The sequence below is a fragment of the Chiloscyllium plagiosum genome, chromosome 13 (assembly GCF_004010195.1).
Source record: "Chiloscyllium plagiosum isolate BGI_BamShark_2017 chromosome 13, ASM401019v2, whole genome shotgun sequence".
Classification (NCBI taxonomy): Eukaryota; Metazoa; Chordata; class Chondrichthyes; order Orectolobiformes; family Hemiscylliidae; genus Chiloscyllium; species Chiloscyllium plagiosum.
This window is the reverse complement of record NC_057722.1, coordinates 68,034,500-68,048,290: the sequence shown is the minus strand read 5'-3', so window position 1 is coordinate 68,048,290 and position 13,791 is coordinate 68,034,500.

The window sequence follows — 13,791 nt, the reverse complement described above, 5'->3', positions numbered from 1 at the left end:
TGGGAGAGCATTTCAGTGATAGTGATCATAACTTCCTGATCTTAACTATAGTCATGGAGAAGGATAGGAGCAGAAGATATGGGAAAGTATTTAATTGGGGAAGGGGATTTACAATGCTATTCGACAGGAACTTTGGAACAGATATTCTCAGGAAAATGTACGGCAGAAATTAGATTAGTTTACTTACAGTGTGGAAACAGGCCTTCCAGCCCAACAAGTCCACACCGATCCACTCCTCTACACCTAACACTACGGGCAATTTAGCATGGCCAATAGGTTTGTCCCACTGAGGCAGGGAAGGGATGGTAGGGTGAAGGAACCTTGGATGACAAGAGATGTGGAACATCTAGTCAAGAGGAGGAAAGAAGCTTACTTAAGGGTGAGGAAGCAAGGATCAGACATACCTCTCGAGAGTTACAAGTTAGCCAGGAAGGTAATAATCGGTAATAATCTTTGTGTCCTCACTGCCCACTGGAGTAGGGCCAGATAATTGGAGATTGGCAAATGTTATTCCCTTGTTCAAGAAAGGGAATAGGGATAATCCTGGGAATTACAGTCCAGTCAGTGTTGACTATGGTGGACAAATTATTGGAGAGGATTCTGAGAGACAGGATTTATGATTATTTGGAAAAACGTGCTTTGATTAGAGAGAGTCAGCATGGCTTTGTGAGGGGCAGATCATGCCTCACGAGCCTTATTGAATTATTTGAGGATGTAACAAAACACATTGATGAAGGTAGAGCAGTGGATGTGGATTTTAGAAAGGCATTTGATAAGGTTCCCATGGTAGACTCATTCAGAAAGTATGGAGGAATCGCTTACATGGAAACCTATCTGTCTGGATACAGAGTTGGCTGGCCCAGAGAAGACAGAGGGTGACAGTAGATGGAAGGTTCTGGATTAGTGATGCTGGAAGAGCACAGCAGTTCAGGTAGCATCCGAGGAGCAGTAAAATCGACGTTTCGGGCAAAAGCTCTTTACCTAGTAGATGGAAGGTGTTTAGCCTGGAGCTCAGTGACCAGTGGTGCTATGCTGAGATCTATTCTGGGACCTCTGCTCTTTGTGATTTTTATAAATGATTTGGACGAGGAAATGGAAGTGTGGGTTTGTATGTTTGCTGATGACACGAAGGTTGGTGGAGTTGTGGATAGTGTAGAGGGCTGTTGTAGGTTGAAACAGGATATTGACAGGATTAGAATTGGACTGAGAAGTGGCAGATGGAGTTCAACCTGGAAAAGTGTGAAATGATTCATTTTGGAAGGTCGAATTTGAATGCAGATTACAGGATTAAAGACAGGATTCTTGGCAGTGTGGAGGAACAAAGGGATCTTGTGGCAATGTCCATAGATCCCTCAAAGTTGTCACCCAAGTTGATAGGGTTGTTAAAAAGGCATAAGGTCTGTTGGCTTTCCTTAACAGGGTTATTGAGTTTAAGAGCTGCAAGGTTATACTGTAGCTCTATAAGGCCCTAGTTTGACCACACTTGGAATATTGTGTACAATTCTGGTTGCTTCATTACAGGAAGGATGTGGAAATGTTAGAGAGAATGCAGAGGAGATCTATTAGGATGCTGCCTGGACTAGAGGGATTGTCTTATGAAGAAAGATGAAGGGAGCTAGGGCTTTTCTTATTGGAGCAAAGAAGGATGAGAGGTGACTTGATAGAGGTGTACAAGATGATGAGAGGCATAGATAGAGTGGATAGTCAGAGACTTTGCCCCAGAGCAAAAATGCCTATCACGAGGGGCATAATTCTAACGTGATTGGAGGAAGGTTGAGGGGAGATGTCAGAGCTGGGTTCTATACACAGAGAGTGATGGATGTGTGCAATGCACTGCCAACAGTGGTAGTAGAGTCAGATGCATTAGGGACATTTAAGTGACTCTTGGATAAGCACATGGATGATACTAAAATGAAGGGTATGTAGGTTAGTCTGATCTTAGAGTAGGATAAAAAGTCGGCACAACATTGAAGGCTGAAGGGACTGTACTGTTCTATACTATTCTATGTTCTCTGTTTTAAAATGCAGCATAGTCACCGTTGTCAGCTCTCTGTGAATTGAAGAATGATATTACTCACAATCGCAAGTTTCTACTGTGGATAGGCTGATTCTCCATTCTCGGGCCTTTGGGACATGGGACAGGTGAACGCAGGACCTGCCTGACTGTCCCCCTCATTGGATCTGGAGGATGTCATAGAGACATTGCTGGTGGAATTGCTCTCACACAATCGAATAGACCACTGATACACAGAACAGCTCTCACTGCAGCACATGTATGTCATGACGACAACTGGGACAATCTCTACTCTGGGAATTTTGTTGACAAAGTTAGAGAGACATCGAGATGTACAGCATGGAAACAGACCCTTCAGTCCAACTTGTCTGTGCCAAACAAATATCCTATCAGTCCCATTTTCCTGCATTTGGTCCATATTCAACCTGGATAAATGCGAAGTGATACATTTTGGAAGGTCGAATTCGAATGCTGAGTATAGGATTACAAATAGGATTACAAACAGGATTCTTGGCAGTGTGGAGGAACAGAGGGATCTGGGTGTATAAATACATAGATCCCTCAAAGTTGCCACCCAAGTGGATAGGGTTGTTAAGAAAGCATATGGTGTTTTGACTTTCATTAAGAGGAATATTGAGTTTAAGAGCCGTGAGGTTTTGCTCCAGCTCTACAAGTCCCTGGTGAGACCACACTTGAAATATTGTGTCCAGTTCTGGTCGCCCTACTATAGGAAAGACACAGAGGCTTTGGAGAGGGTGCAAAGAAGGTTTACCAGGATGCTGCCTGGACTGGAGAGAAGGAGGAAGAGAGTAGACCTGATCGAGGTGTACAAAATAATGAGAGGAATAGATAGAGTCAATAGCCAGAGACTTTTCCCCAGGGCAGGATTGACTGGTATGAGAAGTCATAGTTTGAAGATATTAGGAGGAAAGTATAAAGGAGACGTCAGAGGTAGGTTCTTTACGCAGAGAGTTGTGAATGCATGGAATGTGTTGCCAGCGGTGGTGGTGGAAGCAGAGTCATTAGGGACATTTAAGCGACTGCTAGACATGCACATGGATAGCAGTGAGTTGAGGGGTGTGTAGGTTAAGTTATTATATTTTACATTAGGATTAAATCTCGGCACAACATCATGGGCCTAAGGCCTGTTTTGTGCTGTACTTTTCTATGTTCTATCCCTCTCAACTCTTCCTATTCAAAAACTCATCCAGATGCCTTTTAAATGCTGCAATTGTACCAGCCTCCACCACTTCCTCTGGCAGCTCATTCCATGCATGCACCACTCTCTGTGTGAAAACGTTGCCCCTTCGGTCCCTTTTAAATATTTGTATGTTATCTAATTTTGCACACCCCCTACACTAGATTATTCATCCTATCCATCCCCCTCATGATTTTATAAACCTCCATAATTTCATTCCTCAGCCTCTGACACTCCACGGAAAATAGCCCCAGCCTATTCAGCCTCTCCCTATAACGCAAATCTTTTCTTGCAAATCTTTTCTGAACCGTTTCAAGTTTAACAACATCTTTCGTAGAGCAGGGAAACCAAAACTGAATTACAAAAGTGGCCAAACCAATATACTGTACAGCCGCAACATGGCCTCCCAACTCCTATACTCAATGTTCTGACCAATTAAGGCAAGCTTACCAAATGTCTTTTTCACCATCCTGTCCACCTGAGACTCCACTTTCAAGGAACTATGCACCTATATCCCAAGGTCTTCCTGTTCAGCAACACTCCCAAGAAAATGACTTGTGGAGGTCGTTGTTATAAAGACCACACTGTTAGTCGAGAACTGAGCTGGGACAACTTCTTCTGTAATTAAAGCATAAATTGTTGGAGAAACTCAGCAGATCTGGCAGCATCTGTAGAAACAGAAACAGAGTTAATGTTTCAAACCCAGATCGTTCTTCAAAACTGATAGTAGCTGGAAAAGATGGTATTCCGGTGAAGGCAGGGGTGGGAGGAGGGGAATGGAGAGGGGGAGAAAGTATGATTGGATAGGCAGGAATGGAGCCCAGAAAGAGAGAAAATGATCGGCAGGAAAAAGGGTGAATACTTGTAAGGCAGTGAGAAAGAAAAGCTGCTAATGGGGAACATAGTGGAGTTTGCACATTCTCCCCGTGTCTGCGTGGGTTTCCTCCGGGTGCTCCGGTTTCCTCCCACAGTCCAAAGATGTGCAAGTAAGGTGAATTGGCCATGCTAAATTGCCCGTAGTGTTAGGTAAGGGGTAAATGTAGGGGTATGGGTGGGTTGCGCTTCGGCGGGTCGGTGTGGACTTGTTGGGCCGAAGGGCCTGTTTCCACACTGTAATATAATGTAATCTAATCTAATCTAGAACATAAGAGGGTGAAAATGGGTTAGTTGTGCTAAAAGCAGCCATTGTGATGACAGGGCTGGGGTATGGGGGAGATGGCAAAGGGACAAGCAATGAGATGTTTTGTTTCTAAAATTAAAATCGTTCACCTTAATGTTGAGTCCTGTAGACTGCAGGATGCCAGTGTTTTAAATGAGATGCTGTTTTTAAGGTTGACAGTGTGTTGCTGGAAAAGCACAGCAGGTCAGGCAGCATCCGAGGAGCAGGAAAATCAACGCCCTTTCGAGCCGGAATTCCTGATGAAGGGCTCCGGCCCGAAACGTTGATTCTCCTACTCCTCGGATGCTGCCTGACCTGCTGTGCTTTTCCAGCACCACACTCTCAACTCTGATTTCCAGCATTTGCAGTCCTCACTGCCTCCTGCTGTTTTTAAGGGTCAACTGTTCAACTGTGTTGAGTGAAGAAGGTTCAGAATATTTTCCTATTGTTTGAGATTTTTGATTCCAAGTGGAAGAATGATGTACGTCTTTAAGTTTGATTTGTATTTCTGAGGCAATGGGCTGTACTGTCTGCCTCATCACAGTAACAAACCTGTCAGTTCTATATTCGGTGTGTTGAGAAAGGGGTGTGCTGGTTTTAGACATCGTTTCATTTTAGATTTGTTCTGTGAGTGATGCCAGGATGTTTGAAATTAACAGAGCCTTTACAGCCTTTGCATTGAGTTCGAGGTGAAGGGTTCAGCGCATTAGGGAGCAATAAGAGAAAGAAAGAAGACTGCTCTTGCCGAGTGCTGGGAGTACAGTAACATGGAAAAATCGAACCCATCCAAATGAAGCCAGTCAGACTGCAGGTTTTATTGAAAGGGAAATAAGCATCTGAAAAGCAGAGGTGCTGCTGGAATAGCAGCCTATGAATCAGCCAGAGCAGTTGTAGGAGTGGTCGTCAACTGTCAGAGAGAAAGACTCCAGAAACAGAGGGCTGTCGAAGACACGAGTTTAAGGAATAGGTGCTAATTGGTAGATGAGCTGAGGCAGCAGTTTGTTTAAGGGTCTCAGGAAGAAACAGTAACTAGGAACATGGACTCATAGTAAATAGGTCCTTTGAGCCTGCTCCATTGTTCATTATATCATGGCTGACCATCCATCTCAATGGCCTGTTCCTGCTTCCCCCCCATTTCCTTTGAGATCGTGAGAGCAGCAGATGCTGGACAGGCAGAGTTGATAAAATGTGAAGCTGGAACTGTTCTGAAGAAGGGTCACTGCAGCAGAAACGTTAATTCTAGTGCAGAATAATGTGGAAATCCAAAAGTTGCTGTCTGTCAGTAAGTGCTGTACTGTCAAATACACCCCTGACAGCAATCAACAGAATTCAACAGAATTGTCCACAACTTCCACTCTTGTGTTTTTGCCTTATAGTTAAAAACCTGTGAAAAGTAATATATTGTTGAATGAGGTGTAGCTGGTCTTATACTAACGTGCCAATTTGATCATTACTGCTTGACAGATTCACTGACCCTGAAGTACAGATTTGTTCTCTGTCAAATTTCTCCGTAATTATAAAATGATTCTACACCATTTTAAAAATCATATCCTTCCATTATTTCAACACTTTACTTAAACTTACTTTGATTTCGTTGAATCACAGAATTGTTATCGGTCAGACCACTGAGTATAGGAGTTGGGAGGTCCTGCTGCGGCTGTGCAGGGCATGGGTTAGGCCACTTTGAAATACTGCATTCAATTCTGGTCTCACTGGTTTAGGAAAAGTGTTGTTAAACTTGAAAGAGTTCAGAAAAGATTTGTCAATCTGTTGCTAGGGTTGGAGGGTTTGAGCTATAGGGAGAGGCTGAATAAGCTGGGGCTATTTTCCCTGGAGCATCGGAGGCGGAGGGGTGACGTTACAGAGGTTATAAAATGATGAGGGGCATGGATAGAGTGAATAATCTAGTGTAGGGAAGTGCAAAATTAGAGAACATATATTAAGGTGAGAGGGGAAAGATTTAAAAGGGACCTAAGGGGCAACATTTTCACTCAGAGGGTGGTACGTGCATGGAATAAGCTGCCAGAGGAAGTGATGGAGGCTGGTACAGTTGCAACAATTAAAAAGCATCTGGATGGGTATATGAATAGGAAGGGTATAGCAGAATATGGGCCGAATGCTGGCAAATGGGACTCAATTAATTTAGGGTATCTGGTTGGCATGGACAAGTTGAACCAAAGGATCTATGACTCTATGTTATGGAACTGAAGGAGGCCATTCAGCCCATTAACACTAGTTCTATTATCTGGTGCCAATCTCCTACCTTTTTTCCAAAATCCCTGCACACCATTTCTGTCCAAATAATCCTCCAGTGACATTATCACTGGACTGGCAATACAGAGACCCAGATAATGTTTTGCGGACTCAAGTTCCAATCCTACCATGGCAGATGGTAGAACCAGAATTCAACGAATATCTGGAACTAAGAGTTTAATGATGACCATGAACTTATTGTTGATTGCGCAGCACTATTTGATCATTTAGGCAACCCTCACAAGATGAGGGAAGTGAAGGTCTCATAGTATTACTGCTAGACTATTAATCTAAGACCTAGTTAATGTTCTATCTACCTGGGTTCGAATCCTGACATGACACATGGTGGAATTTGAATTCAAGAACAGAAAAATCTGTAATTAGCATCTACTGATTACCATGAAACCGATTGTCAGAAAAACCTATCTGGTTCACTGATGTCCTTTAAGGAAGGAAATCTACCATCTTCACCTGGGTCTGGCCCACATGTGACTCCAGATCCACAGCAATGTGGTTGACTCTTAACTGCCCTCTGGGCAATTAGGGATGGGCAATAAATGCTGGCCTAGCCAGCAACACCCTCATCCCGTGAATGAATAAAGAAAAAATAAAGTTATTTCATTATCTGATAGTTTATATTACAATTGAATGATGTGAGGTGTTTTTATCATCCTGGTTTATTGTTTGTGAATGCATCCACTTAATTGTCGAGCGATTCTCTTGTGAAAAGCACAGCAGCTGCAGCACACTGGGACTTGGAAGTGGATTTTAACTGACAGTTAGAAGGAGAAAACAATGGCCACAGAGATTGCAGGATCTTTGTGGGCAGCTTTCTTCGAGGTCAAAGGTAAAACACCCTTATTATGTCACTGGTGCAAAGTCTGAGCCAGTGTATTCATGAAGATTCACGAAAAATCTGGGGATTGTCTTATGAACAAAGGTTAAACAGATTGGAGTTTAGAAGAATCAAAAGTGATCTCATTGGAAAAAAAGATTCTTAAGGGGCTTGACAGGTTAAATACTGAGAGGATGTTCCCCTCATGGAGAGTCTAAAACCAGAGGGGATAATCTCAGAATATGGGGCACCATTTTAAGACTTTGATGAGGAGGAATTTCTTCTCTCGGAAGGTCGCGAGTCTTTGGAATTCCTTGTTACAGAGAGCCGTGGGGGCATGCCACATGTGTATATTTAAGGCTGAGGTAGATTCTTGATCTGTCAGGGAATCAAGGGTTACAGGGAAAGGGTAGGAAAGTGTTTGTGAGGAATTTCAGATCAGCCATGATCCTATTGAATGGCAGAGTAGGCTCAAGGGACTGAATGGCCTAATCCTGTTCCTATTTCTTACGGCCTAACGATTTAAGATGTGGTCTGTGGCAAACGCTGGAATTACACAACAACATAGTGCCTATTCTCCCATCAACACGTTTTATCCATTTAATATAAAGTTGCCTTTTCTGTTTCTGTTCTGGTGAATAAAACAGAACATTAATTAAAACCTAATGAAACTCCAAAGTCCATAAAAGAATAAAGAGAATCAAAATAATTTTGAGGCCGTTATTTCATTGATTATCAGAGTCTTGGCAACAAAATTACATTTCTTGTCTAATTGTAGCTTCTCTAAAATAGTGGTGGAGTCCTTCCTCTATGCTATATCATTCCATGATTCCTATGGTAATGTGCTTCCTCAGACTTTGAGGGATTAATATACATTTCAATATAATGCTCTTATTTTATTAAAATTGCTTCTGTAATTGGAATTTACCAAAGATGTAATAAAATAACTGAGGGACACCATTTAGTGGAGCAGTTTCTCAGCTTCTGAATTGCGGAAGAAAAATATAATTTTCAAACTTATCAAGTTTCTGATTTAATGCATATGATCTGATTAACATTTTAAGAATTAGGTTTATTGTGGTTATCACATGAACAATAAATGTAATTTATGATTATAACAAATGACTTTTCTCATAGGGAACAGCCAAAAAATTGTATTGAAATTGGGCTCTTTCAAGAAAATCATCTGTTATTGTTTCATGGTTTCTTTATCTAAACATCAAATTGGTCAATTTTTGAGTGAGTGTTCCATTGAATGACACAAAATTTACAGCACAGAATCAGGCCATTCAGCCCAACTGGTCTATCCCAGTGTTTAAATTCTACATAGCTCCTCCTAGCTGACATCATCTAATCCTCTCAGCATCCCCACCTAATCTTACTTTATGTATTTGTCTAACCTCCCATTAAACGTAGGTTTGCTGATTACCTAAATTGTTTCTTGTATCAGTGGATTTTACACCCCTGATACTTTTTGAGTAAAGAGGCTTCTCTTGAATTTCCTGTTAGATTTATTGGCAATTATCAATGAATTTAGAGGATATGGGGCAAGTGCAGGAAATTGGGATTAGTGCACCTTCATTGGTAATTATGTCAGTGCAGACTCGATGGGCCGAAGGGCCTTTTCTGCACTGAATGAATCTATGAGTCTATTTTATATCCGAATAGTAGAACCTTCCAAATTCTATCCATTCCTTTAGAATTGAATAGGCATTTTATAAACTAGCTTTGCAAACAAATATTCTTAATGATGCAATTGATAGGATCGGTCATTCTTCCAGATTTGAGGTTTGCAGTCCTTACAGACTGCTGTTTGACCACTGCCTGAGCTAGATTACCTCTGCCAGAAATTAATTTATCATTGTGTGGGTGAATGTACTGTCTGAGACGGGATACGCCCATCCAGGCTAGGGAGGTCAATGGATGAGAGGCTGGTTTGTGTCATGGATTGGGCTGTGTTCACGACTCTTTGCAGTTTCTTGCAGTCTTGGGCAGAGCAGTTGCCAAACCACACAGTGATGCATCCAGATAGGATGCTTTCGATGGTGCATCTGTTAAAATTGATAAATATCCTTGTGGACAGAGAATGTAGAATAGAATAGAATTCCTACAGTGTGGAAGCAGGGCATTCAGCACATCGAGTCCACACCAACCCTCCGAAGAGCATCCTACCCTATCCCTGTAACCCTGCATGTTCCCATGGCTAACCCACCTAGCCTGTACATCCCTGAACATTATGGACAATAATCTGTCTAACCTGCACATCTTTGGACGGTGGGAGGAAACCAGAGCACCTGGAGGAAGCCCACGCAGACACGAGGAGAACATATTAAATTTCTATGGATTCTGCTGGAAGTAGAGATGTTTTTGAGCTTTCTTGGAGTTGGTTAGCTCAGACAGCTGGTGTGCAATGGTTACCACGAAGGACTCTCTTTCTCAACGTCTCCCCTCAACTAAAGTGTGGTGACCCTCAGGTTAAACCATTACTTGTTGTCTCTCTTGAAAGAGAGAGCAGAATATGCCAGCTTTAACTTTTATTTATATGTATGTGAGCATTGTGCAAAGGCAGCATCAGAACACCTCAACCAGAAAAGGGAAAGGTTCACTTGCCCATTCCCAAATCGCAAAAGAGATCAATATGATACTTCTTCCCTACTCAACAAAGAAAAGCTGCAAGGACCAAAATGTCTGTTTTGGCTCAGTACATAATACTCTTAGCTTTGTGTCATAATTCGGTGGCTATTTTAAATTTGTGTTCGGAATGTGAGCGTCACTGGCTTTTGCTGCTCGTACCTTCAATGATTTGGTAGTGAGTCACCTTTTTTGTACCACTCCACTTTGTATCTTCCAGTTACATGTGCAGTATTGTTTGGGAGAGCACTGTGACTTAGAGAGCAACTTGCAAAAAGTGGAATTTCCATGTATTGACTAACCTGCTAGTTTGGATACTGAGCACCTAATTCAGATTTGGAAGGAGTGCTATAATAATAGATGTATCATCTTATAGAACATAGAACATTACAGCGCAGTACAGGCCCTTCGGCCCTCGATGTTGCACTGATGTGTGAAACCAATCTGAAGCCCATCTAACCTACACTATTCCATTTTCGACCTTTCAGATCTGTAGTTAAACTATGACCTGATTTTTTTCTCTCAAGTTGACATAAAAGATCCCATGAAACTGAGCTGAGGACAAACAGGAGAGTAATGCCCAGTGACTTGACCAATATTTATCCCTCAATCGGTGACTAAAATAGGTTAATTGCCCATCAATCATTGCTGTTTGTGGATGTTGCTGTGTCTGCTGCTGCATTCCCTGATGGTACAAACTACACTTCAAAAGAACTTTATTGATTAGATTCCCTACAGTGTGAAAACAGGACATTTGGTCCAACAAGGCCACACCAATCCTCCAGAGAAGAACACACCTGGACCCATTTCCCTCTGACTAATGGACCTAACACTATGGGCAAGTTAGTATGGTCAATTCACCTGACCTGCACATCGTTGGATTGTGGGAGGAAACCAGAGCACCCAGAGGAAACCCCACAGACACGGGGAGAATGTGCAAACATTTTGGGAAACTCTGAGTTCATGAAAGGCACCACGAGAATTCTCCTTTTCACTGGACTGGCAGATGCAGATACCAGAGCACCCAGAGGAAACCCACACAGACACGGGAAGAATGTGCAAACATTTTGGGAAACTCTGAGTTCATGAAAGGCACCACGAGAATTCTCCTTTTCAGAGTTCATGAAAGGCACCACGAGAATTCTCCTTTTCACTGGACTGGCAGATGCAGATTGGTTATCACTTTTAAAACAAGGGAGAGAGAGAGAGAGAGACAGAAGAAATATTGGCAGAATTGGGGAACTTTTAGGTTTGAATCCATTTAGTAATAGAGTCATAGAGATGTACAGCACAAAAACAAATGTTTCAGGCCAATTCGTCCATGCCAACCAGGTATCCTAAACTGATCTCGTCCCATTTGCCAGCATTTGGCCCATCTCCCTCTAAACCCTTCCTATTCATGTACCCAACCAGATGCCTTTTAAATGTCGTAATTGTACCAGCCTCCACCGTTTCCTCTGGCAGCTCATTCCATACACATACCACCCTCTGTGCGAAAATATTTACCCTTAGGTCCCTTTTATATCTTGCCTCTCTCATTTTAAAGGATCTTGGCTATTCACCCTATCCATGCCCCTCATGATTTTATAAATGTCTATAAGGTCTCCCTTCAGCCTCCAACATTCCAGGAAAAATAGCCCAAGCTTATTCAGCCTCTCCCTATAGCTCAAATCATCCAACCTCAGCAATGTACTTGCAAATATTTTCTGAACCCTTTCAAGTTTAACAACATCTTTCCTATAGTAAGGAGACCACAATTGAACGCAGTATTCCAAAAGTGGTCTAACCAATGTCCTGTACAGCCGCAACATGACCTCCCAACTCCTATATTCAGTGCACTGACCAATAAAGGAAAGTGTACCAAATGCCTTCTTCACCATCCTGTCTCCCTGAGACTCCATTTTAAGTGCACTCCCAAGCCTCTTTGTTCAGTAACACTCTCCAGCATGTTACCATTAACTGTATAAGTCCTGCCTTGATTTGCCTTTCCAAAATGCAGCACCTCACATTTATCTAAATTGAACTCTATCAGCCAGTTCTTGGCCTATTTGTCCATCTGATCAAGGTCCCATTGTACTCTTAGATAATCTTCTTTGCTGTCCACAACACCTCCAATTTTTGTGACATCTGCAAACTTAACAACTATACTTCCTATATTCACATCCAAATCATTTATATAAATGACAAAAGGCAATAGACCCAAAAAGCAACCCTCCACCACCACACTCTGTCTCCTACCATCAAGTCAATTTCGTATCTAAATGACTAGCTCTGTCTCTATTCCATGTGATCTAGAGTGGATAAGGAGTGGAGCTGGGAAAAGCACAACAGGTCAAGCAGCATCAGAGGGGAAGGGGAGTCAATGTTTCAGATGAAAGGTCGACTCCCCCTTCTCCTCTGATGCTTCCTGACTTGCTGTGCTTTAGCCAGCTCCACACTTTATCCACTCTGACTCTTGAGCATCTGCAGTTCTCACTATCTCCCAGATCAATGTGATTTAACCTTGCTAACCCATCCACTATGCAGACTTTGTGTAACTATGTAGAATTTGCAATGCCTCATCCATTTCTTTCAAAAAAAAACAATGCCAGCGTTCAGTTAAAAAAAACAAAATTTGAGGATTAAAGAAACAACCAAGAAAGCCTTACAATTTTTTATTGATATAATGTGCAAAGCAGCTCAAAACAATATTCAGAATAAGAGATCACTAAAATACACCCAGCTGGTTCTATGGTCTACTGTTTCTACTGTTTTCAGACAATGGCTCAATGGGTAATTTATACATTAGACTTACTGTCAATATTTCAATTAAATGAAGTGCTTCAGTGGAAGGCACAAAATTTATGTTTTGTGAGGTCTATGTTAGCCAACAAATGTAAATGTATATGTTTTGAACAAATATGCAGGAAACCCTGCTCTCTCTGGAATCTTATTAACTTATAATCTTTATTAATAAAACACGAAATTGCAGCTCACAGGTTGCTTTGTCTTTATTTAATCCATCCAACAAAAAATTATAATGTTTAATATTAACTAGTAAAATATTCATCAGTTTATAATTACATGCTTATAGAACACCCATTTGGCCTCTATTCAGATTCTGGCAAAGATACACAGCACCTTCCCAAGTCTGTCAAACTTCCAATATTTTATTCGCTGTTTAATGTATCAGGATTGCTTAAAAAAAAGAAGAAAAATTGAGATTCAGTAGCCAATCAGAAAATTGCCTAATCATTTGTTGCCGAACACATTGAAGATAAAATTGCTACACAGGATAATTATTGGTTTTGAACATATAAATAGCACATGGAAAAAATGCCAGATTTCCAATCTTCACTCATCAAAATAATTAAAATGTTTTCTAGATGATGCTTTGTCTTGATTTTTAAAAACAATTGTACAAAACAATAACCAACCTTGCCAGTGTTCGGATCTGACAATTGTTTGATGGTCCAATTCAATCTTCAGTTGCCCCCACAATAAAGTTTGGTGAAATAATTCTTGATGAAGTGGTAAACACTTTGATTCATTCAACCACAGAAAACAAGCAACTTACAAAATGTAAGCATCAACAAAAATAACAATCAGCATCATTCATGGCATTAGAAATCTGACCCTTGGATTATGTCCCAGTTTGGAACACTTCTTACAGAGCTGAAAATGTGTTGCTGGAAAAGCGCAGCAGGTCAGGCAGCATCCAG